The sequence below is a fragment of the Schistocerca nitens genome, chromosome 7 (assembly GCF_023898315.1).
Source record: "Schistocerca nitens isolate TAMUIC-IGC-003100 chromosome 7, iqSchNite1.1, whole genome shotgun sequence".
Lineage (NCBI taxonomy): Eukaryota > Metazoa > Arthropoda > Insecta > Orthoptera > Acrididae > Schistocerca > Schistocerca nitens.
This window is the reverse complement of record NC_064620.1, coordinates 419,449,709-419,475,325: the sequence shown is the minus strand read 5'-3', so window position 1 is coordinate 419,475,325 and position 25,617 is coordinate 419,449,709.

Here is a 25,617-nt window from a genome sequence, read left to right as displayed (position 1 = left end):
TCCAACAGAATATGTTGTCTGACATAGATGAAGAGACAGCATTTTTCAATCCGATCACTAATAACAAGCAAAAAGAGGAGTCCCTTTTCATCATGTTTCGCTCTTATATAGCTTTCAATTTCACGCTGCACACTCAACAGATAAAAATGTATACGGAGTGTCTCATGAGGAAGAGTAAAGAGATATTTTAGGAGATGTCAGTAAGAGAGGTCGTCAAATGAAAAGGAGACGTATTGGAAAGAGTAAGTGAACTTTTAATTATTTCAAAAGTAATCGTATTAACTGTAAATACATTTATTCCACGTGAGGCGAGTCGGTCAATACTGTAAGAAACCAAGATTTATGCCTGCTTTTCGGATTAACCGAAGTGTGTGATACCACCTTCGTTTCAGTAACGTTTACTACGGTTTTCGGCAACAAAGAATGAAATTCATGATTCTCGGGTAATCACACTGTACATTTGTGTATTTACGAAATTTTATATGTTTCCAAATTCGTCTATTACGTAATACTAATTTTGCATGTTTCTGTGAGGTAATGTTGTGGTATGGAATTTATAATGGCATACAGTCAAAATAGATTTTGTACCTATGCAAAACGCTATCTGGTTTTCATTTTCTCTTGATATGAATCATAAGTAGCCTCTTGTATAGGATTACTTTCCAAATTTAATTTATGTGATGTCAAATAAAACTTTATTGCTCACCAAATAAAGAATTATTTTTATATTTCAAAGACATAATTAATTTAATCAGAAATACCTTAACTTGATGTAAAGAGTAAATATATACTCTCTGTTACACGTGACACATTCCATAATTTCAAAAGTTACATTTCGTAACTATGAAACTTAATTATATTACCGTTTTATACTTACATTTTTCGAGCGGTTCTAGGCGCTACAGTCCGGAACCGCGCGACTGCTGCGGTCGCAGGTTCGAATCCTGCCTCGGGCATGGATGTGTGTGATGTCCTTCGGTTAGTTAGGTTTAAGTAGTTCTAAGTTCTAGGGGACTGATGACCACAGCAGTTAAGTCCCATAGTGCTCAGAGCCATTTGATCCATTTTGAACTTACATTTTTTTAAACATCAAAATACGCACGTTTGTTTAAATTGTTCGCTGGATTAGAAACCAGATGTTATTATAATGAATAATTTGCCGGAGGTTCGAGTCCGTTCGAGTCCTCACATGGGCATATATATATACTCCTGGAAATGGAAAAAAGAACACATTGACACGGGTGTGTCAGACCCACCATACTTGCTCCGGACACTGCGAGAGGGCTGTACAAGCAATGATCACACGCACGGCACAGCGGACACACCAGGAACCGCGGTGTTGGCCGTCGAATGGCGCTAGCTGCGCAGCATTTGTGCACCGCCGCCGTCAGTGTCAGCCAGTTTGCCGTGGCATACGGAGCTCCATCGCAGTCTTTAACACTGGTAGCATGCCGCGACAGCGTGGACGTGAACCGTATGTGCAGTTGACGGACTTTGAGCGAGGGCGTGTGGGCATGCGGGAGGCCGGGTGGACGTACCGCCGAATTGCTCAACACGTGGGGCGTGAGGTCTCCACAGTACATCGATGTTGTCGCCAGTGGTCGGCGGAAGGTGCACGTGCCAGTCGACCTGGGACCGGACCGCAGCGACGCACGGATGCACGCCAAGACCGTAGGATCCTACGCAGTGCCGTAGGGGACCGCACCGCCACTTCCCAGCAAATTAGGGACACTGTTGCTCCTGGGGTATCGGCGAGGACCATTCGCAACCGTCTCCATGAAGCTGGGCTACGGTCCCGCACACCGTTAGGCCGTCTTCCGCTCACGCCCCAACATCGTGCAGCCCGCCTCCAGTGGTGTCGCGACAGGCGTGAATGGAGGGACGAATGGAGACGTGTCGTCTTCAGCGATGAGAGTCGCTTCTGCCTTGGTGCCAATGATGGTCGTATGCGTGTTTGGCGCCGTGCAGGTGAGCGCCACAATCAGGACTGCATACGACCGAGGCACACAGGGCCAACACCCGGCATCATGGTGTGGGGAGCGATCTCCTACACTGGCCGTACACCACTGGTGATCGTCGACGGGACACTGAATAGTGCACGGTACAAACCGTCATCGAACCCATCGTTCTACCATTCCTAGACCGGCAAGGGAACTTGCTGTTCCAACAGGACAATGCACGTCCGCATGTATCCCGTGCCACCCAACGTGCTCTAGAAGGTGTAAGTCAACTACACTGGCCAGCAAGATCTCCGGATCTGTCCCGCATTGAGCATGTTTGGGACTGGATGAAGCGTCGTCTCACGCGGTCTGCACGTCCAGCACGAACGCTGGTCCAACTGAGGCGCCAGGTGGAAATGGCATGGCAAGCCGTTCCAGAGGACTACATCCAGCATCTCTACGATCGTCTCCATGGGAGAATAGCAGCCTGCATTGCTGCGAAAGGTGGATATACACTGTACTAGTGCCGACATTGTGCATGCTCTATGGTTCAAATGGCTTTGAGCACTATGGGACTCAACTGCTGTGGTCATAAGTCCCCTAGAACTTAGAACTACTTAAACCTAACTAACCTAAGGACAGCACACAACACCCAGCCATCACGAGGCAGAGAAAATCCCTGACCCCGCCGGGAATCGAACCCGGGAAGTGCATGCTCTGTTGCCTGTGTCTATGTGCCTGTGGTTCTGTCAGTGTGATCATGTGATGTATCTGACCCCAGGAATGTGTCAATAAAGTTTCCCCTTCCTGGGACAATGAATTCACGGTGTTCTTATTTCAATTTCCAGGAGTATATATATATATGTGTGTGTTTGTGTTTGTGCGTGTGGTGTTCGTAGTTTAAGTAGTGTGTAAGTCGAGGGACCGATGACCTCAGCAGTTTCGTCCCTTAGGAATTCACACGCATTTGAACAATCAATAACTTGAACAATACGGGTTCTGAAACTTCTGGAAAAGCATGATATATATATCTCTAATGGGCGGCATGTGAGTGTTTTTGTTTCAGTTCTTCGTAAAGTCTCGAGCGTGAAACATCGTGTGAATAAGTGACAGCGAGAAGAAGCGTTTTCACTTGAGTATTTAAGACGCAGGCCATCTGATAAACTCCTATACAATACGAAGAGACCGAATTATGGACAACTTGAAAGATGAGTACAACATCTGGTTTTATTATTGTGCATTGCACTTTCAGATAAATTTGGCTCTTTCCCAACAGGACAAATATGTACTGAAATAGCAGTGACAGATGGTACAAGAGTACGTTATTAATTACTATACCAAACATCAAGAATGGAAAGACCATTACGACAATGCCTTCAAGAAAAAATGTTTGCGGTTGCCTAAGGAACCATGATTGTACCCAGGCGTGCACCGCTTCGTCCGAAGTCGGCGTGGTTGTACATCCGTCGGTACTTTCCAGAATCTCACAGTCTCCCTTCCTACACGTCTCGCAGGCGTCCCTTTTACCAAAGCTGGTTATTCAGGCATCTGACAGGTTCTCACGTTAAGGTGATTGGGCAATGTACAAGGGGCAGTTAAATGAAAACGAGACAATAGAAAAAAAAGCAATCGCCATACCTGTTTCTGCATTCATCCCTCTGTAAGGCAAGATGGTCGATGTTTTCATGGATAAATGTTTGCGGGTGCCTATTGAACCATGATTGTACCCAGGCGTGCACGTTTTTGTCCGAAGCAAGTCGGGGCCATGAATGTCTTTCTTTGGAGCTCCAAAAATATGGAAATCACAAGGGAAGAGCGGGACTGGCTGGAGGATGTGTAAGGACTTCCTAGCAAAACTTCTGCAACGTAGTCGACACAACTTTGTCAACATATGGATGGGTATTGGTTCAAATGGCTCTGAGCACTATGGGACTTAACTGCTGAGGTCATCAGTCCCCTAGAACTTAGAACTACTTAAACCTAACTAACCTAAGAACATCACACACATCCATGCCCGAGGCAGGATTCGAACCTGCGACCGTAGCGGTCGTGCGGTTCCTGACTGAAGCGCCTAGAAACGCTCGGCCACAACGTCCGGCCTGCTAATTCCAGACTTCGTCGCCGATGAACAGCAGTGCATCAACCAACACCTGCTGCGGAGGCCCATACGCAGCAACAGCCGTTGAGAGGACATTGCTGGTAGCCCCTTGGTTCATCTAGCAATCAGTTGTTCAACAGTTGCACGTCTATTGGCCCGAAAGCCAATGACCATGTCCCGCTGGACGTCAGGTAAATCGCTCCGTTTCCGCATTACGTCGACAACTGGATTTTCCGCGTCCCTCCGATACTCTTTATATACCATCCACTGCTAGTACTGTCACCTGCCGGCTGTGAGTAGTCACTGCACGTTGACTTCGAACATGGGTGGTGGTCACATTAATGTGACTGGACCGTGAAGTATAGAATACACTATTGGGCATTAAAATTGCTACACCAAGAAGAAATGCAGATGATAGACGGGTATTCATTGGACAAACATATTATACTAGAACTGACATATGATTACATTTTCACGCAGTTTGGGTACATAGATCCTGAGAAATCAGTACGCAGAACAACCACCTCTGGCCGTAATAATGGCCTTCATACACCTGGGCATTGAGTCAAACAGAGCTTGGATGGCGTGTACAGGTACAGCTGCCCATGCAGCTTCAACACGATACCACAGTTCATCAACAGTAGTGACTGGCGTATTGTGACGAGCCAGTTGCTCGGCCACCATTGACCAGACGCTTTCAGTTTGTGAGAGATCTGGAGAATGTGCTGGCCAGAGCAGCAGTAGAACATTTTCTGTATCCAGAAAGGCCCGTAGAGGACCTGCAACATGCGGTCGTGCATTATCCTGCTGAAATGTAGGGTTTCGCAGGGATCGAATGAAGGGTAGAGGCACGGGTCGTAACACATCTGAAATGTAACATCCACTGTTCAAAGTGCCGTCAATGCGAACAAGAGGTGACGAGACATGTAACCAATGGCACCCCATACCATCACGCCGGGTGATACGCCAGTATGGCGATGACGAATACACGCTTCCAATGTGCGTTCACCGCGACGTCGCTAAACACGATGCGACCATCATGATGCTGTAAACAGAACCTAGATTCATCCGAAAAAATGACGTTTTGCCATTCGTGCACCCAGGTTCGTCGTTGAGTACACCATCGCAGGCGCTCCTGTCTGTGATGCAGCGTCAAGGGTAACCGCATCCACGGTCTCCGAGCTGACAGTCCATGCTGCTGCAAACGTCGTCCAACTGTTCGTGCAGATGGTTGTTGTCTTGCAAACGTCCCCATATGTTGACTGAGGGATCGAGACGTGGATGCACGATCCGTGTTACAGCCATGCGGATAAGATGCCTGCCATCTCGACTGCTAGTGATACGAGGCCGTTGGGATGCAGCACGGGGTTCCGTATTACCCTCCTGAACCCACCGATTCCATATTCTGCTAACAGTCATTGGATCTCGACCAATGCGAGCAGTAACGTCGCGATACGATAAACCGCAATCGCGATAGGCTACAATCCGACCTTTATCAAAGTCGGAAACGTGATGGTACGCATTTCTCCTCCTTACACGAGCCATCACAACAACGTTTCACCAGGCAACGCCTGTCAAATGCTGTTTGTGTATGAGAAATCGGTTGGAAACTTTCCTCACGTCAGCACGTTGTAGGTGTCGCCACCGGCGCCAATCTTGTGTGAATGATCTGAAAAGCTAATCATTTGCATATCACAGCATCTTCTTCCTGTCGGTTAAATTTCGCGTCTGTAGCACGTCATATTCGTGTTGTAGCAATTTTAATGGCCAGTAGTGTACATCCACAATCCGAACAAACAATTCGTCTCTTGCGTTTGGTTTTTCTTTGTACGCTTTGACGTTTAGCTATCCCAAAAGGCAAAGATACAAACGGTTTGGTACTAGGCGAAGAAAAGTGACGATTTCTGACCTTCCATTTTCCGGGGTTTGCTGGGACTTGTATCACCTGACGTTTACAATGTGCAAGGACCCTCTCATGCTGGAAACCCGTACCCATCCTTGTAGCCAACGGAACATCTTCCAGTAATGCTGGAAGCTCACTTTCAAGAAAGTCTAGATAACTACTACAAAATGTTCTCTGAGTTCTTGCTGCGTCAGTCCAGGGTAAAACCTCAAGCTTTAGACGATTACCTCCATTGTCTTCGTGAGGAGGAACTCACTGTCTATACTGCTGCTGTGGTGGCCTTACGTAGTCCGTAGACGGCTTCTGATTGGTCGGTGATTACGTAACGTAACGCTGCCTTACTAGCATAAAGATTGCGACGACTTTTGTCCTACTTTTGTCCCACGCTCCCACATCCTGGGATTCTGTAATTAAAGGGACTTTAGAAATAAGCATGTGCGAGAGGAACTTCAACCATGACAGCGGGTATGAAATCTTTGCGATGCATGGAAACGAGCTTTCGATGCAGAGAAGAGGCAGAGATATTCATCGCAATTTTTGCGCTACTGAGGGAGCGGTGGCGCCACTAGCGGAAATGTTGAAACCATCTGCGACAGCACTACGTAGTTACCGACCAATCAGAAGCCATCTATGGGCTGTATAAGGCCACCACAGCAGCAGTTTTAGACAGGCAGTTGCTCCTGACGATAGAGCTAATCGTCGAAAGCTTGAGGTATTACCCTGAATGAACGTGGCCATAAATCCGAGACTGTTTCGTACAATAGTGCCGTCGCGAAAGACTTCTCTCTCACGCAAACGAGGTCCTATAAAGATGATCAGGGAACATATCTAGCAAATTCATCCAACTTTCTATCATACTATACAACGCACTTACAGGAGAACGTTCTTTAAAATGTGTCTCCTGAAAAGTATGTGGGTTCTCATTGGACCACTGACGTGATTTTCGACTGTTACTGCTACCACCACGAGTGAGAGTTGCTTCATCATCAAACGGTGTTAGTCGGACTACTCGACGATTCTGAAGTTAGCCAACGAGAAAATTCCAGTCGTTCACCTTCATCTACTTCTCGAAGGTGTTCAAACGGCTGTAAATGATAAGGACAGAGGTCGTGAACATGCAGTATCCGCTACGGTCTCGTATGTGGAACACCGATTCGGGTAGGAGCGAGTAAACACTCTCTAATCTGGTACTCTGCTGCCAGGAAATCGTCTGTCTTGTTCTTTACAAGCAGCAGTAGCGTTTCTATTACAAAACCCGTACAAGATACCACCCCGGCATACTCTGCATTTGTAAATACAGGGTATTTCAAAAATGACCGGTATATTTGAAACGGCAATAAAAACTAAACGAGCAGCGATGGAAATACACCGTTTGTTGCAATATGCTTGGGACAACAGTACATTTTCAGGCGGACAAACTTTCGAAATTACAGTAGTTACAATTTTCAACAACAGATGGCGCTGCAAGTGATGTGAAAGATATAGAAGACAACGCAGTCTGTGGGTGCGCCATTCTGTACGTCGTCTTTCTGCTGTAAGCGTGTGCTGTTCACAACGTGCAAGTGTGCTGTAGACAACATGGTTTATTCCTTAGAACAGAGGATTTTTCTGGTGTTGGAATTCCACCGCCTAGAACACAGTGTTGTTGCAACAAGACGAAGTTTTCAACGGAGGTTTAATGTAACCAAAGGACCGAAAAGCGATACAATAAAGGATCTGTTTGAAAAATTTCAACGGACTGGGAACGTGACGGATGAACGTGCTGGAAAGGTAGGGCGACCGCGTACGGCAACCACAGAGGGCAACGCGCAGCTAGTGCAGCAGGTGATCCAACAGCGGCCTCGGGTTTCCGTTCGCCGTGTTGCAGCTGTGGTCCAAATGACACCAACGTCCACGTATCGTCTCATGCGCCAGAGTTTACACCTCTATCCATACAAAATTCAAACGCGGCAACCCCTCAGCGCCGCTACCATTGCTGCACGAGAGACATTCGCTAACGATATAGTGCACAGGATTGATGACGGCGATATGCATGTGGGCAGCATTTGGTTTACTGACGAAGCTTATTTTTACCTGGACGGCTTCGTCAATAAACAGAACTGGCGCATATGGGGAACCGAAAAGCCCCATGTTGCAGTCCCATCGTCCCTGCATCCTCAAAAAGTACTGGTCTGGGCCGCCATGTCTTCCAAAGGAATCATTGGCCCATTTTTCAGATCCGAAACGATTACTGCATCACGCTATCTGGACATTCTTCGTGAATTTGTGGCGGTACAAACTGCCTTAGACGACACTGCGAACACCTCGTGGTTTATGCAAGATGGTGCCCGGCCACATCGCACGGCCGACGTCTTTAATTTCCTGAATGAATATTTCGATGATCGTGTGATTGCTTTGGGCTATCCGAAACATACAGGAGGCGGCGTGGATTGGCCTCCCTATTCGCCAGACATGAACCCGTGTGACTTCTTTCTGTGGGGACACTTGAAAGACCAGGTGTACCGCCAGAATCCAGAAACAATTGAACAGCTGAAGCAGTACATCTCATCTGCATGTGAAGCCATTCCGCCAGACACGTTGTCAAAGGTTTCGGGAAATTTCATTCAGAGACTACGCCATAGTATTGCTACGCATGGTGGATATGTGGAAAATATCGTACTATAGAGTTTTCCAGAACGCAGCGCCATCTGTTGTTGCAAATTGTAACTACTGTAATTTCGAAAGTTTGTCTGCCTGAAAATGTACTGTTGTCCCAAGCATATTGCAACAAACGGTGTATTTCTATCGCTGCTCGTTTAGTTTTTATTGCCGTTTCAAATATACCGGTCATTTTTTAAATACCCTGTATGTGCAGCATGCTTAAACGACACAGCAGAACTGGCCATCACATGACAATCACACTTGAAACATTCATTTACACAAATTGAAGCACTTCACTATTTAAATTTTAAATTGAAAAAGACAACCGATAAATGAACCATAGCAAATGGACTTCCAACACACGGAATGAAAACTTATCTTTGTAACCAATAACAATTGGGCACACATTAGAGGGGATGTTTTATTCGAGTTAGTCTACATTATCATCTCCTAAGATACAGGGTGTCCCACCTAACTCTGCCATCTCATATTTTTACGAAACGCAACGAAATGTGAAAAATGCAACTGACCAGGCACGCACCTATGTCAGAGGTTCACACAATGGGCAGGAATGCACAATTCATAAGCGTAAACAGTCAAAACTTGACTCCTGGACTGCTTTGTTGTAACGTAGTTCACACATGTTTATTTCTACATTTATACTCCGCAAGCCACACAACGGTGTGTGGTGGAGGGCACTTTAGGTGCCACTGTCATCACCTCCCTTTCCTGTTCCAGTCGCGTATGGTTCGCGGGAAGAACGACTGCCGGAAAGGCTCCGTGCGCGCTCGAATCTCTCTGATTTTATATTCGTGATCTCCTCGGGAGGTATAAGTAGGGGGAAGCAAAATATTCGATACCTCATCCAGAAACGCACCCTCTCGAAACCTGGACAGCAAGCTACACCGCGATACAGAGCGCCTCTCTTGCAGAGTCTGCCACTTGAGTTTGCTAAACATCTCCGTAACGCTATCACGCTTACCAAATAACCCTGTGACGACACGCGCCGCTGTTCTTTGGATCTTCTCTATCTCCTCCGTCAACCCGACCCGGTACGGATCCCACACTGATGAGCAATACTCAAGTATAGGTCGAACGACTGTTTTGTAAGCCACCTCCTTTTTTGATGGACTACATTTTCTATGGATTTTCCCAGTGATACTCAACCTGGCGCCCGCCTTACCAACAATTAATTTTATATGATCATTGCACTTCAAATCGTTCCGCACGCATACTCCCAGATATTTTACAGAAGTAACTGCTACCAGTGTTTGTTCCGCTATCATATAATCATACAAGAAAGGATCCTTGTTTCTTTTGTATTCTCAATACATTACATTACATTTTTTGTTTTCGTTTCTGAGAGACGTCTATGTGGTATCTCACCTGCTCTCACTATTCATCACATTTACTTGATACGGTAACGTATTCTTACCACATCAGTCATATTCTACAGCCAACGTATGGTACCACAACTGCCAAGACTGCAGCAAGAGAACAAACATTTCAGTGACCGGATGTACAGTTCATAAGGTTGTGGAAAAAAAATTAATTTATGGCAAGATTAAGTTTTGAACACGGCTCGCCCACTCAACTCCATGACCACTTACCCACGACATCGTTGCTCTTTTAGGCTGCTCTTTATTGCATTTCTTGTTCCTGACCGCTAACTGTTTCTATTTTGCTTTTTTTTTTCACAGATGAGTACTCCTTCTTCCCATTTTAAAGCTTGATCTGTGTTCAGTTTTTGATGGGCAGCCCACTGGTCCATCTCACCACTAAATCTGAGGGAGGTATGATTGTGAGTTCCCCTTCTAAGAATTCCAGAAAATATGAAGTTTAGAGCAGTAAAACCAAGTTTGCCGTCACTAACTGTACCTTTCGTTTTCATCTCCATAGAAAAAACATACATGTGCCATTTAAGAAAACCTAACTTTGAGTTGTAAGTGATATTTGTTTTCTTGTAGGAATTGTGCATTTCCACACATTGTGTGAGCCCCTGATATAGGTGCAGCCCCAGCCAATTACATTTTTCACATGTTGCTGGAAATACGTACATGAGGTGGCAAAGTTAGGTGGGACATCCTATACTTAGTGTTACTGATGAAGAACCTTCTAAAAATAAATAAATAAAGATTTGTTCGTGTGTGTGTGTGTGTGTGTGTGTGTGTGTGAGGGGTGTGTGTGTGTGGAGGGGGGGGGGGGGGCGGGCGGGATGTTCCAGGATAGGTCTGGAAGGCCACTGAGCAACTTGGTACACAGATGACTTAGCACCAGGGGGCACCCCAAGCATCAATAATTGTGCGATTTGGGGTAGGAAAATGGACACGTAAAGGTACACCAGCAATGCTGGGAGAAATTTAAACGAAATGTACTACAAGAATGACAAAATTCTCTTGATTAAAAGTTTCTTAACGTGCTTAGAGATGTGATAGGGATGTAAAAATAATCGAAGACGATCTGCGTTAGTGTTGACTGGTTCTCTGAGTTGGTAGGCTGAATGGTGACATTCATTTCATTTCATTTATTGTGGCTATCAGTTTACATGTCCTGTTTCCTAGCTGTCTGAAACAAGTCTCGTAAATACATGTTTATAAATATGTATGATATTATATGTATAAATTTCTGGCATTTTCAAAGGAGAAAGTTAATTGAAACTTCCTGGCAGATTAAAACTGTGTGCCCGACCGAGACTCGAACTCGGGACCTTTGCCTTTCGCGGGCAAGTGCTCTACCATCTGAGCTGCCGAAGCACGACTCACGTCCGGTACTCACAGCTTTACTTCTGCCACAGTTTTAATCTGCCAGGAAGTTTCATATCAGCGCACACTCCGCTGCAGAGTGAAAATCTCATTCTGGAAACCTCCCCCAGGCTGTGGCTAAGCCATGTCTCCGCAATATCCTTTCTTTCAGGAGTGCTAGTTCTGCAAGGTTCGCAGGAGAGCTTCTGTAAAGTTTGGAAGGTAGGAGACGAGATACTGGCAGAAGTAAAGCTGTGAGTACCGGACGTGAGTCGTGCTTCGGTAGCTCAGATGGTAGAGCGAAAGGCAAAGGTCCCGAGTTCGAGTATCGGTCGGGCACACAGTTTTAATCTGCCAGGAAGTTTCATATCAGCGCACACTCCGCTGCAGAGTGAAAATCTCATTCTATAAAGTTAATTATTGGAAAGGAAGACAAAATCCTACTGTTATACTCCAACTATAATGTACAGTGTGCGTGCAAGATAAATCTTGTCCAGAAAATATCTCATACACTTTAAGACATGCAACCCAACTTAAATTATCCATCCCCGACTGCAGATGATACAAATTCGGTTGTCTGTCTTAAACTGCAAGAAATATTTTCTGGGCAAGTTTTATTATGATCAACCTGAATATATTCAACAACCAGTTCTAAGTCTACTTTAAACACTATTATACTTGGGATCTGAGCTAGTCTGGTACTTTTCCAGAGCGAAAGGTCGATTGTGTTCTGCTCTGCTTGTAATCGCCGGCCAACACACGGTGCAGCGTCCGTTGAGGACCGTGGTGGTGCTACTACGAAGACGATGTGGTGCTGTGTCACTAGCAGCGAGTCGGTCCCTTGCAGTCTCTGTCTGCAGTCAGTCAGAGGCCTAAGCTCCAGTGAGTTTAGACTGATTTTCAGAGTGATGGCGTGTCTGGTCGCGGGCAACTACTGACAGTTCGTTGTTAACACTCTATTGTTGCATCAGATAGAATACTTGCAGCCTCGTCTCCAGCTTCTGAGACAACTAGCAGAATGATGTTCGTCGGCATCATCCTCTTCATCCAGTATGGTGAACAAGAGATTAATGGGGAGATCACGAAAATGGGACCCTGAAAGGAGCCTCTGGTAACGTATTTCCTTGGCTGACCGGCCTGCCATTCAACAGTTCGTCCTCCAACGTAGTGTACCAGCGTTAATTCAATGTTAGCACCTGCACCTGCTCTGGTCTGGTATGTATGTAGTTAGCCACCTCTGTCGACAAGTAGGTTTAATTCTGCTACCATATCTTGTAGCAATAGGCCGCTGAATCTGGTTTCACAGGATAGAGTGGATCAGGTTGTGGTTGTGGAGGGGGCCGTAATCAGTCACTGTCAGTAGCACAAAACATACAAACTTTTATTTTCCTAAGAACCACTTAATTACAGATTGCCTTAAAATGATCAAAATAAAACAATATGGCTGAAGGCCTAGTTAAGAAAACTTGAGATACCTCCTGGGCTAAAGGCCCAAAACCACATCAAAAACGAGAACGGTTGAGGGCCTGAACATAAGTTATAAAAAATTGCTTTAAAGAATACACGCGGCTGAAGGCCTTACTTAAAAAATATTTCACGTAAATACTCGGCGGAAGGCCACACACAAGACATTGAACAACTCAGGACTTAGGGCCTGGATAACAAGAATTTCAGATAGAGCAAATTTAAAAAAAATCGTTTTAAACAAATGAATCTTAAAATTTTAATTTAAGATGGCTGAAGGCCTTATCTTAAAAATATTTCACGTAAAAGCTCGGCTGAAGACCACACGCTGGACGTTGAACAAGAATTTCAGATAGAACGAACTTTCAAAATTTAGTTTTGGAACAAATCAATCTTCAAATTTTAATTTAAGTCAGCTGAAGGCCTTATTTTAAAATTAAAATAAACTAAATTAATAGACGGCGGAAGGCCTTGCGCAGTAGACTAAAATGAAAATCACAATCTAAAACAAACAGAACAGTGATGCTCAGAAGTGTACCAAGGGTCGGCCTGAGGAAGTAGCTCTAACGTTAGGTGAGGTGAGACAGGCAGCCAAAAGTAAGGTTAAATAATCAGATGGCAACCTGACCGTGGGACGGCTGAAGGACCGACCAACAACCTAATCAATTCTCTTCTGCCCGACCAATGGCATGATAATGAAAGTATCAGCCGAGGACGAAGATACCAGCAGCACCATGTCTTAAAAATAGACGTCTAAAAACAGCCAAGGCACAATAACCACTCTAAGATAAAAATATGAACAACAACCAAAAGGCTGTCAAACTACATGCCATGCCGAGCAGCATCAACACGGTGAGGAAAAACACACTGCCGGAAAACTACGCTAACGACCGAGGCAGGTAACTGGGGCGTTAACGGCCACATGGCACAAAATATACAGGGTGTTTCAAAAATGACTGGTATGTTTGAAACGGCAATAAAAACTAAACGAGCAGCGATAGAAATACACCGTTTGTTGCAATATGCTTGGGACAACAGTACATTTTCAGGCGGACAAACTTTCGAAATTACAGTAGTTACAATTTTCAACAACAGATGGCGCTGCAAGTGATGTGAAAGATATAGAAGACAACGCAGTCTGTGGGTGCGCCATTCTGTACGTCGTCTTTCTGCTGTAAGCGTGTGCTGTTCACAACGTGCAAGTGTGCTGTAGACAATATGGTTTATTCCTTAGAACAGAGGATTTTTCTGGTGCTGGAATTCCACCACCTAGAACACAGTGTTGTTGCAACAAGACGAAGTTTTCAACGGAGGTTTAATGTAACCAAAGGACCGAAAAGCGATACAATAAAGGATCTGTTTGAAAAATTTCAACGGACTGGGAACGTGACGAATGAACGTGCTGGAAAGGTAGGGCGACCGCGTACGGCAACCACAGAGGGCAACGCGCAGCTAGTGCAGCAGGTGATCCAACAGCGGCCTCGGGTTTCCGTTCGCCGTGTTGCAGCTGCGGTCCAAATGACGCCAACGTCCACGTATCGTCTCATGCGCCAGAGTTTACACCTCTATCCATACAAAATTCAAACGCGGCAACCCCTCAGCGCCGCTACCATTGCTGCACGAGAGACATTCGCTAACGATATAGTGCACAGGATTGATGACGGCGATATGCATGTGGGCAGCATTTGGTTTACTGACGAAGCTTATTTTTACCTGGACGGCTTCGTCAATAAACAGAACTGGCGCATATGGGGAACCGAAAAGCCCCATGTTGCCGTCCCATCGTCCCTGCATCCTCAAAAAGTACTGGTCTGGGCCGCCATTTCTTCCAAAGGAATCATTGGCCCATTTTTCAGATCCGAAACGATTACTGCATCACGCTATCTGGACATTCTTCGTGAATTTGTGGCGGTACAAACTGCCTTAGACGACACTGCGAACACCTCGTGGTTTATGCAAGATGGTGCCCGGCCACGTCGTACGGCCGACGTCTTTAATTTCCTGAATGAATATTTCGATGATTGTGTGATTGCTTTGGGCTATCCGAAACATACAGGAGGCGGCGTGGATTGGCCTCCCTATTCGCCAGACATGAACCCGTGTGACTTCTTTCTGTGGGGACACTTGAAAGACCAGGTGTACCGCCAGAATCCAGAAACAATTGAACAGCTGAAGCAGTACATCTCATCTGCATGTGAAGCCATTCCGCCAGACACGTTGTCAAAGGTTTCGGGTAATTTCATTCAGAGACTACGCCATATTATTGCTACGCATGGTGGATATGTGGAAAATATCGTACTATAGAGTTTCCCAGACCGCAGCGCCATCTGTTGTTGAAAATTGTAACTACTGTAATTTCGAAAGTTTGTCTGCCTGAAAATGTACTGTTGTCCCAAGCATATTGCAACAAACGGTGTATTTCTATCGCTGGTTCAAATGGTTCAAATGGCTCTGAGCACTATGGGACTTAACTTCTAAGGTCATCAGTCCCCTAGAACTTAGAACTACTTAAACCTAACTAACCTAAGGACATCACACACATCCATGCCCGAGGCAGGATTCGAACCTGCGACCGTAGGGGCCGCGCGGTTCCAGACTGTAGCGCCTTTAACCGCTTGGCCACCACGGCCGGCTTCTATCGCTGCTCGTTTAGTTTTTATTGCCGTTTCAAATATACCGGTCATTTTTGAAACACCCTGTAGCTGGTGCACTTCACTGATAAGTAACAACCAATTTAATAGTTAAAGACCATACAGGAAGAGAGCCGGCCGGTGTGGCCGTGCGGTTAAAGGCGCTTCAGTCTGGAACCGCGTGACCGCTACGGTCGCAGGTTCGAATGCTGCCTCGGGCATGGATGTGTGTGATGTCCTTAGGTTAGTTAGGTTTAATTAGTTCTAAGTTCTAGGCGACTGATGACCTCAGAAGTTAAGTCGCATAGTGCTCAGAGCCATTTGAACCATACAGGAAGACGGTTGCAAAATTGCGTCAACTCCAACACACCATACGTTGCAACAACTGGCAATGAACGAAGAGATATCACAGCAGTTGAGGTTTCATAAGAGGTTAACTGATCACTCAACTTCAGTGTCCAGGTGGGCGACGAACTTTCTAGCTCTCGCAGCTAGCGCCTCACAATCCGACCGCACATGCACGCTGCCAGTGGTCCCGGCCTGGTCTCTCGCCACAGAGACTTCTTCGCTGCTCTGTCCCAACCGACCGACTGCCACACACACCACCACACGGAAACATCGCGGTCACACAAAAGATGGAGGCAAGTCAGCAACTCATTATGATATTAACTCAGGGAGAAATAAGACGCTACTCGATTGTGACAAAATGCCAAAGAAAAAACGGCGTAAACGCGAGCCGGCCATGGCTCAGCTGTGTGCATCACGTGTAGAGTCAACAGCAAAGTACAGATGTTGTAGTGTTAGGGGAATGGATCTGAATTTCGCGGTTAGGGTGCTGCCCCATTACTGTGCCTAAGAAAACACTAATTTCGGAAGAATATGAACATACTTTGCGCCATTATGTACTGCGCACCGTGGAAGAACAATTTGGAGATGATAACTGTTGTATGAACACGACAATGCATGCTGTCATTTAGCAACATCTATGAGGCAGTGGTTCGTGGTCAATAACAATCCTGAAATTGACTTTCCTGTCCAGAGTCCCTATCTAGACACAATGGAACACCTTCGGGTTGGCTTAGAAAGTCGACTTCGCTCCTGGTTTCGGCTGTTGAGGGAGACATACAGACATCTCATTCAAAGTGCCCACAGAAAATTGAAGAGTCATGAAGCCGAAGAGTGGACACATCCAATATTATTGCCCAATAATATGTGTTCGTGTACTTTTTAGAAAATAGAGTACAATAATTGTCTACGTATTAACCGCTACCTGTAACCAATATGTTCGTCACATTAATATACCAACTTTGCAGAACTTTTCAATTGAGCACAATGTTCACCTCCTTGGCAACAACCTGACCCTACATCGCCATAGCTGCTAATGGAAAAATAAAGTACTGCACTATTTCTGACATAGAGCTCTTATACGACGCAAGGCATGTCCACCCTTAACTCCTCTACCAGTTTGCGCATTCCCATCATCAACCTACTCCTCCAGCGTTAACTTGCATTATGCACAGTTAACATTGCCTAGTATGAGTGATACCTTTAGGGGTGGGCTTTGACGGTTCAAAACATGTACTTCCATGTGCCTCAACGAAATCCGCATGGATTTTTTTCGATGTTGGCACTCCCAGTGATTTTTAACCTTTAGAAGCGGAGATGCTGTAGGAAGGGGTCACATGTATTGCAAATTCGCATCAAACGTAACCAACTGGTGCCAGGTAACTGGAGTAAATGTGTAATGGACACACGTCGACGTACTCGTCGCTGACTGGCGGTCGTTTTAAGACCGTTGATCCCCAATAGTGCATTTCTAAGCTATGGTTCTCTGGAAATGTTTGATCTATTTGACGTCCTTTACCCTTATCTGACCTTTTAAGGTTGTGTTTCTCCATCTTGCATAAGGCCTTTTGGACAAGACGCTGTGTGTTTTGACATATTTTAGCGATGACCAATTTATAAAATGTACTGATTTTTATCCACTTGACTTTTGCGCATGAGGTCAGCGTAAAATGAACCTGTTTTACTATAAAAAAAGATGACAGGTAAGAGTGTTGTCTTGAATAAAAAAAATATTTTGTGCGATTTTGCCTTTTGACTTGTTTTTAACGAAAGGATGATATGACACTGTATCTTGGATACGGTTAGTTACTGCGAGAATGGTTTTAGTGATTTGACGGAAGGTCACCAGAGAAGCAAGTACTAACACCAGTATTTTCGTTCACAGTGTGTGACGAGTGCAGCTATGTGTGTAAGTTAGCTAGGTTTGCGTTCCCCTCGACTCGGTGACTGCATCAGCGCCTAATGCTTCTCACTTTTCGATGGTGTAAGAGTGGAAGAAGGCTACGTTAACTTCTGGATATTCTGAGTCCAGTTCTGTACTCTCTACCCTGCTGTAAGCCGGAGGACAGGACATCTCTCTTAGCAGCTGCCGAAAGTGAAGTGAATGCTCGATGGCATCTCTAAAGCAAGTGCCTTCTGACTTTACTCCTCAACACTTAGCTGCTTCTGCCAGCGAAGGAACCTCGCAATTGCTGCAGACCTTGCGATTTTTGATGTATAATAATTTTACATACGTATTTACCAAATTCCTACTCTCAGAGTTTTTGTCGTGGTTAATCAGTAATGGTGTGGTGCGAGAAAGAAGACAAAAAATCTCTTCCACTATATGGCAGGTTTCCAAACGCAGCCATCCAAAATCCCTGCACTTAGACACACATACGGAAACACACCTGCTACCCAAATAATTATTGTGAGCCACTCACACTCCCTCTTACACGAATTTAAATACACATCCATACGTGGCGTGGCTGAGGCCAGTAGCGTCAAGCTGTGAGTTCTTCACTTGGTTTTCAGATCTTATCGCACCAAAAAGGATTCCTTCTAGTGTCTCGCGCAATGCGGTTTTTATGGAACGCAGGCCGTCCTCCTATGCACCTAGTGTGTGGGTACGGGACACTGTAACTACAGGGCTATTACAAATGATTGAAGCGATTTCATAAATTCACTGTAGCTCCATTCATTGACATATGGTCACGACACACTACAGATACGTAGAAAAACTCATAAAGTTTTGTTCGGCTGAAGCCGCACTTCAGGTTTCTGCCGCCAGAGCGCTCGAGAACGCAGTGAGACAAAATGGCGACAGGAGCCGAGAAAGCGTCGTGCTTGACATGCACTCACATCAGTCAGTCATAACAGTGCAACGACACTTCAGGACGAAGTTCAACGAAGATCCACCAACTGCTAACTCCATTCGGCGATGGTATGCGCAGTTTAAAGCTTCTGGGTGCCTCTGTAAGGGGAAATCAACGGGTCGGCCTGCAGTGAGCGAAGAAACGGTTGAACGCGTGCGGGCAAGTTTCACGCGTAGCCCGCGGAAGTCGACGAATAAAGCAAGCAGGGAGCTAAACGTACCACAGCCACGGTTTGGAAAATCTTACGGAAAAAGCTAAAGCAGAAGCCTTACCGTTTACAATTGCTACAAGCCCTGACACCCAATGACAAAGTCAAACGCTTTGAATTTTCGGCGCGGTTGCAACAGCTCATGGAAGAGGATGCGTTCAGTGCGAAACTTGTTTTCAGTGATGAAGCAACATTTTTTCTTAATGGTGAAGTGAACAGACACAATGTGCGAATCTGGGCGGTAGAGAATCCTCAAGCATTCGTGCAGCAAATTCGCAATTCACCAAAAGTTAACGTGTTTTGTGCAATCTCACAGTTTAAAGTTTACGGCCCCTTTTTCTTCTACGAAAAGAACGTTACAGGACACTTGTATCTGGATATGCTGGAAAATTGGCTCATGCCACAACTGGAGACCGACAGCGCCGACTTCATCTTTCATCAGGATGGTGCTCCACCGCACTTCCATCATGATGTTCGGCATTTCTTAAACAGGAGATTGGAAAACCGATGGATCGGTCGTGGTGGAGATCATGATCAGCAATTCATGTCATGGCCTCCACGCTCTCCCGACTTAACCCCATGCGATTTATTTCTGTGGGGTTATGTGAAAGATTCAGTGTTTAAACCTCCTCTACCAAAAAACGTGCCAGAACTGCGAGCTCGCATCAACGATTCTTTCGAACTCATTGATGGGGACATGCTGCGCCGAGTGTGGGAGGAACTTGATTATCGGCTTGATGTCTGCCGAATCACTAAAGAGGCACATATCGAACATTTGTGAACGCCTAAAAAAACTTTTTTGAGTTTTTGTATGTGTGTGCAAAGCATTGTGAAAATATCTCAAATAATAAAGTTATTGTAGAGCTGTGAAATCGCTTCAATCATTTGTAATAACCCTGTACTTGGTGGCAGCTTTCAGTGCTGATCAAGTTTATGACACTATGAGCCTTGTACGTCAACTTCTCTGTCTTGAACCAATTAAAGAAAGCGCACAAGACTGCAGAAATAACGGGTCTCCTTCGCCATAACAACAGCAAAGGAGAAGAAGTAACCAGCTGTGCTGTCACTGGCAGTAGAGAATATTGTCTGCAGTTTTCAGGTCGTTTTAAAGAATCCATTATACTGATCACTGGAATTCGCGTATTATTTTATGAAATAGATTGCGTGACAGTTTGGGCGTAAATGCCACGTAAAGAGCAAGTGAGGCTGCAAGTACGCTGTTTAGGTTTTCATGTTGGTAACGCCACGTAGCACTCTGTATGCAAATCACTGACTGTGCTGTGTGCAGTCTGTGGCTGGTTTGCATTGTTGGAATATTTCCTATTGTAGTGTTGGGCAGTTGGATGTGAACAGCGCGTAGCGTTGCGCAGTTGGAGGTGAGCCGCCAGCAGTGGTCGATGTGGGGAGAGAGATGGCAGAATTTTGAGAGCGGACGATCTGGACGTGTGTCCGTCAGAAAAACGAAATTTGTAAGACCGGATGTCATGAACTGATATATATATATATTATGACTTCTGAACACTATTAAGGTAAATACATTGTTTGTTCTCTATCAAAATCTTTTATTTGCTAACTATGCCTATCAGTAGTTAGTGCCTTCAGTAGTTAGAATCTTTTATTTAGCTGGCAGATTTTTGTGAGGTAAGTGATTTGTGAAAGGTATAGGTTATTGTTAGTCAGGGCCATTCTTTTGTAGGGATTATTTAAAGTCAGACTGCGTTGCGCTAAAAATATTGTGTGTCAGTTTAGTGTTGATCAGAATAAGTAAAGAGAGTAAAGTCTGAGTACGTTCAGTTTTGTTCAGCTGTTTGAAAATCAAATAACGTAGAGGTTTATCAGCACAGTAATTCATTAATTTTTCTAAGGGGACGTTTCAAGGCCAACTGAGAAGCTACTTAATTTAGAAGTAGATGCTGCAAGTCACAAAAACTGACGATAGATGAGAGAGTGGTGTGCTGACCTCATGCCCCTCGACATCCGTATCTGCTGACACCTTTGGACTGAGGATGACACTGCGATTGGTCTATAACATTGAGCCTTCAAAGGCCTGTATTGACGGAGTTAGTGATTTGTCTGCACATAGCAATGTGATAAGCACGTGAGTAAACGTTTACTCAGGTAGTGTGCAACACAGTCTTATTTATACAATGATGGACCTTATGTAACTTGCCTATCATTAAGGACAGGGTAAAAGTATTGGTATTCCTCAGCATGACTACTTTAATCCCAAAACTAATACATTTTTACCCAATATGTTTCAACTGACACTTTTACAGGAGCGTAGATGTCCCAGGAACGAAACCCGGACCGGTGCCTGAGTGGCAGCGTCCGTCGCTGGTGGACACCCAGTGGCTCAGTAGCCTGGAAGTCCGCAGCTCGTGGTCTTGCGGTAGCGTTCTCGCTTCCCGCGCACGGGGTCCCGTTTTCGATTCCCGGCGGGGTCAGGGATTTTCTCTGCCTCGAGATGCCTGGATGTTGTACTTGGCTGGCTGCCCGCCTGGCAACACATGTGCCGCTCGCTATTGTGCGTCCCAGGTAGCCGAGGATTACCGGCCGCCGAGCTGTCGCCGCCCGACATTCTACCGCGCCGCGCCCGCCGCCTGCCGGCTCCCGCGCCGCGCCAGCCGTAGCCGTTTCGCCGTAGGCGATCGTGTTTCGTGTTTCAACGATTTGGTGACTGCCCTAAGAAAAAAAATGACAACGTTCAATCGCTCAAGTACGACGATTCAGTGCGCGTTTGATCGTGAACACGAACGGCCGTCGTTTTTCGATATAGAGGAATGGATGTTTCACGAACTTAAAATTCAGGAGGACGAGATAGAGGGGTTGCAGCTTGATTTCACGCTGCTTAGCCTCTTTCTGAAGTTGAAAACGGACGTGAGATGTGTAGTGTCGGCAGACTTGCCAACACTACGCACACTAATTGAACGAGGCGGCCAAGATGCACGCGCTAACTCACGAAGGATGGAGTGAGGTCTGAAACAGGATTCGTAATGAATGCTATAAAGAAAAGTACGTAGCTCCTTGAATACTTAACTTTTAATACATCCTTGTATACATCGTTCTTGATGAGACATCTGGAGATGGTGGCGATACAAGTGAGACTCTTTAGATACAAGCTATCTAAGGCTAATGGCGCCTTGCTAGGTCGTAGACATGGACTTAGCTGAAGGCTATTCTAACTGTCTCTCGGCAAATGAGAGAAAGGCTTCGTCAGTGTAGTCGCTAGCAACGTCGTCGTACAACTGGGGCGAGTGCTAGTCAGTCTCTCGAGACCTGCCGTGTGGTGGCGCTCGGTCTGCGATCCTGACAGTGGCGACACGCGGGTCCGACATGTACTAATGGACCGCGGCCGATTTAAAGCTACCACCTAGCAAGTGTGGTGTCTGGCGGTGACACCACAAGATGCGAGACGCTTTTGAACGTAAGCGGTGGTGTGAGAAAATTTAAACACAGAGATGGCCGCGTCAGCGATGTAAAAATCACGTGCGCCGGACACGGCGTGAGCAACATAAAGGTGTATAACCTCCCCTTCGAGGTGCCAAACGAGGAAGTTGCACGCTACCTCAAGCTGTATGGTGAAGTTCTCTCTGTAACAAGAGACTTCTGGGGTGCCGGGCACCGGTATAAAGTGGACTCTGGTGTTAGGTCCGTCAGGATGGTCCTTCGAAAACACGTGCCGTCGTTCATTGTAATAGGAGGACACAGAGGTGTTGTCCAGTATAGCGGACAATCATCGACGTGCTCCATTTGTAGCTCCACGGAGCACATGAGGAACAGCTGCCCGAGTAACAAAAGAGTGGCTCAGCTGCCGCGTGAAAACGCGGACAACGCAACGGAGCAGGCGGCAAGTTACGCCGGAATTTTGACGGGCCAGAGCCCGCGCGCCAACGACGAGCCTGCAGTAGCGGGCCGAGGCCGCCCAGCCGGCAACACCGGGCCCGGCAGCGGCCGCCACGGTCAGCGCAGGCGAGAAGCGGCACCTGAGCTCCGACTTGGACAACGAGACCACAATGGAGGCCGAGCAGGCGACCGCCCCCTCCCCCGCCGCCCGGCGGGTGAAGGTCACGCGCGCCCAGCCGTCAGCTGAGGCTGTCATTCACGGCAGCCAGCAGGCCGGGCCGAGCGCCGAGTCCACGCCCACCTCGTACTCCGAGGAGCGCGAGATCGCCATCAAGAAGCAGGTGACGAAACTCGCCCGCATCTTGAAGGAGTCCGACGACGAACCGAAGGAGTCGAACGAGCAGCCGCAACCGGCGTCCAAAGCCAAAAGGCGGCGCGCCAGACGGCGAAGCCGCAGCAGCAGCTCAAACGACGAGAGGATGGAGACCTCCGACGGGGAAGCGTCGGACATACCGTCCGCAAATGCGTTGAAACAAGTCTCCGAATCGGAGGACGTCGTTCTCCGGCCGGACCGCCCACAGCAAGCACAACTCCCGCCTCCACACAGCGCTTAAATGCAGACACGCTCGTGCTATAACGTCATCACGTGCAACGTAAATAGGATGAATTCGGTTGTCAAGATAGAAGCCCTCACGGAGTTCCTGCAGCACCGAGCTGCTGATGTAGCAATGCTACAAGAAGTTGTAACTACCGACATAGAAGAAATACCGGGATTCGACGTCTTTACAAACATCGACGCAGAGACGAGAACTGGAACTGCGATAATGGTGAGGAATGGGATCGAAGTGGAGAACATCAAGACCCTGACTGACGGCCGCGGAATAGCGATCCAAATAGCTGACACATACTTGGTCAACATCTATGCGCCGTCAGGCACAAAAAACAAGCGGGCCAGAAGCCAGTTCTTTAACAAAGACGTCTGTGGACTCCTTCCACACAACAATGTCAACGTTGTGTTGGGAGGCGACTTCAACTGCGTGGCTGCTCCAGAAGACCAAATCCCGGTACCAAATCTGTGCACGGAGCTGCAGGAAATCGTAAGAAACCTAAAGCTAGACGACTCTCGGCTTGTACTATATCCAAACACAACCGAATTCACCTATTTCTACAACCGCGCAAGAAGCAGGATCGACAGGATGTATGTGAACAGGGAGTTGGCCGCCTCTGTATCGCATGTGGAAGTCTGCCCTGTGATCTTCTCCGACCACTGTGCCTACTCTTGCAAGCTACAGCTGTCAACGAGGAAAATCTCAGGAGGAACATCAGTGTGGAAGCTTAACACGCAACACCTAAGTGACGCCAAATTACTTCAGGAGATTGCGCACACCATAGAAGAAAGCCTACTGACGCGACAGCAATATCCGTCCACCACACAATGGTGGATTGAACGTGGCAAACCACAAGTACGGAAGACACTGATTAGGCATAGTGCGGAGAAGGCATTCTGGAGGAAGAGCACGGCAGACTTTTACGCGCAGTGTCTAAAGGACGCGCTCAACTGTCCTTCAGACGACGACCTGCTTCTCACGCGAGTTAGAGCGATAAAGGTGCGCCTACTGAACATCAAGCGTCAACAGATGAAAGGCGTCGTTGTCCGCAGCCAGACACACGGCGCCACTGAAGACGAACCTGCCACACTGCACCACCTGCATAGAGAGAGGGAGAGGGCACAAAGCAGAGTAATCAGGGAGCTCAGCGACGCAACTGGCCGCAAGATAACTAAATGGGACATGATGCGTCGCATAGAAGAGCATTTCTCCGACCTCTTCAAGGGCGATGTACCAGACGACGCAGAAACAGCCAAAATATTAGAGGAAACGCGCAGACAGCTGAACAACACCGACCGCGCTTTGTTGACCGAGGCCGTGACAGAGGACGAAGTCAGAGGTGTCCTCAAAACCTGCGCCAGCGGCAAGGCTCCAGGAGCGGACGGAATACCGTCCGAATTCTACACCACCTGTTGGGACAAAGTAGGTGGAATTATGACGGAAATCGTCAATGAAATATTAAACGGAGAAGAAATACCACCCCCGTTCCTGGAAGGGACCATTACCCTGATTCCAAAAACAAAAGCGCCGAAAACAGTAGCAGACTACCGCCCAATAACCCTTTTAAACGCGGACTACAAGCTAACACAAAATGCGTCGCTGAAAACATGAAGCTCGCCCTGAAGAAAGCCATCAGCCCGTGGCAGACATGTGCAGTGTTGGGCAGAAACATCTTCGACGACGTATGCACGTACAGAGACGTTATAGCACACGCCGCATACAGCAGAGCGACTGCAGCGATCATTTCTGTAGACTTTCAAAAAGCCTTCGACAGGATCGGTCACCGGTACCTACTGAAGACCTTGACGAGACTAGGTTTTGGCCCCAAATTCGCTCAAGTCATCGAAAACATGTTGACAAATGCCACATCACGAGTAACTATAAACGGCTGGATATCTGCGCCGATAAAACTGGGGAAATCTGTGAGGCAAGGGTGCCCACTGTCGATGGCACTATTCACAGTAACCCTCGACCCAGTCCTCACGAAGCTCGCCGCCATCATCAACGGCTACAAGTTACAGGACGTTAAAGTAACGTGTATGGCATATGCCGATGACTTGAGCTTTTTTGTGGACGGAAAGGAGGATATTGACAATGTCCTCCCAATAATTGAATCCTTTGGAAAGGCATCTGGGGCGAAAACCAACCCCAACAAAACAGTGCTGCTCCCTATAGGGAACGTGAAATTGAGAGAAGCCAGACCATGGTACCAGGTGACCGACAAATATAAGGTGCTAGGTGTCCAGCTGCAGGCTTGCCCACTGAAAATGGCCGCAGAAAACTGGCGGAACATCCTGAACACCACCAGAGGGCTCTTCAGAACACACTCCAACAGTCACCTA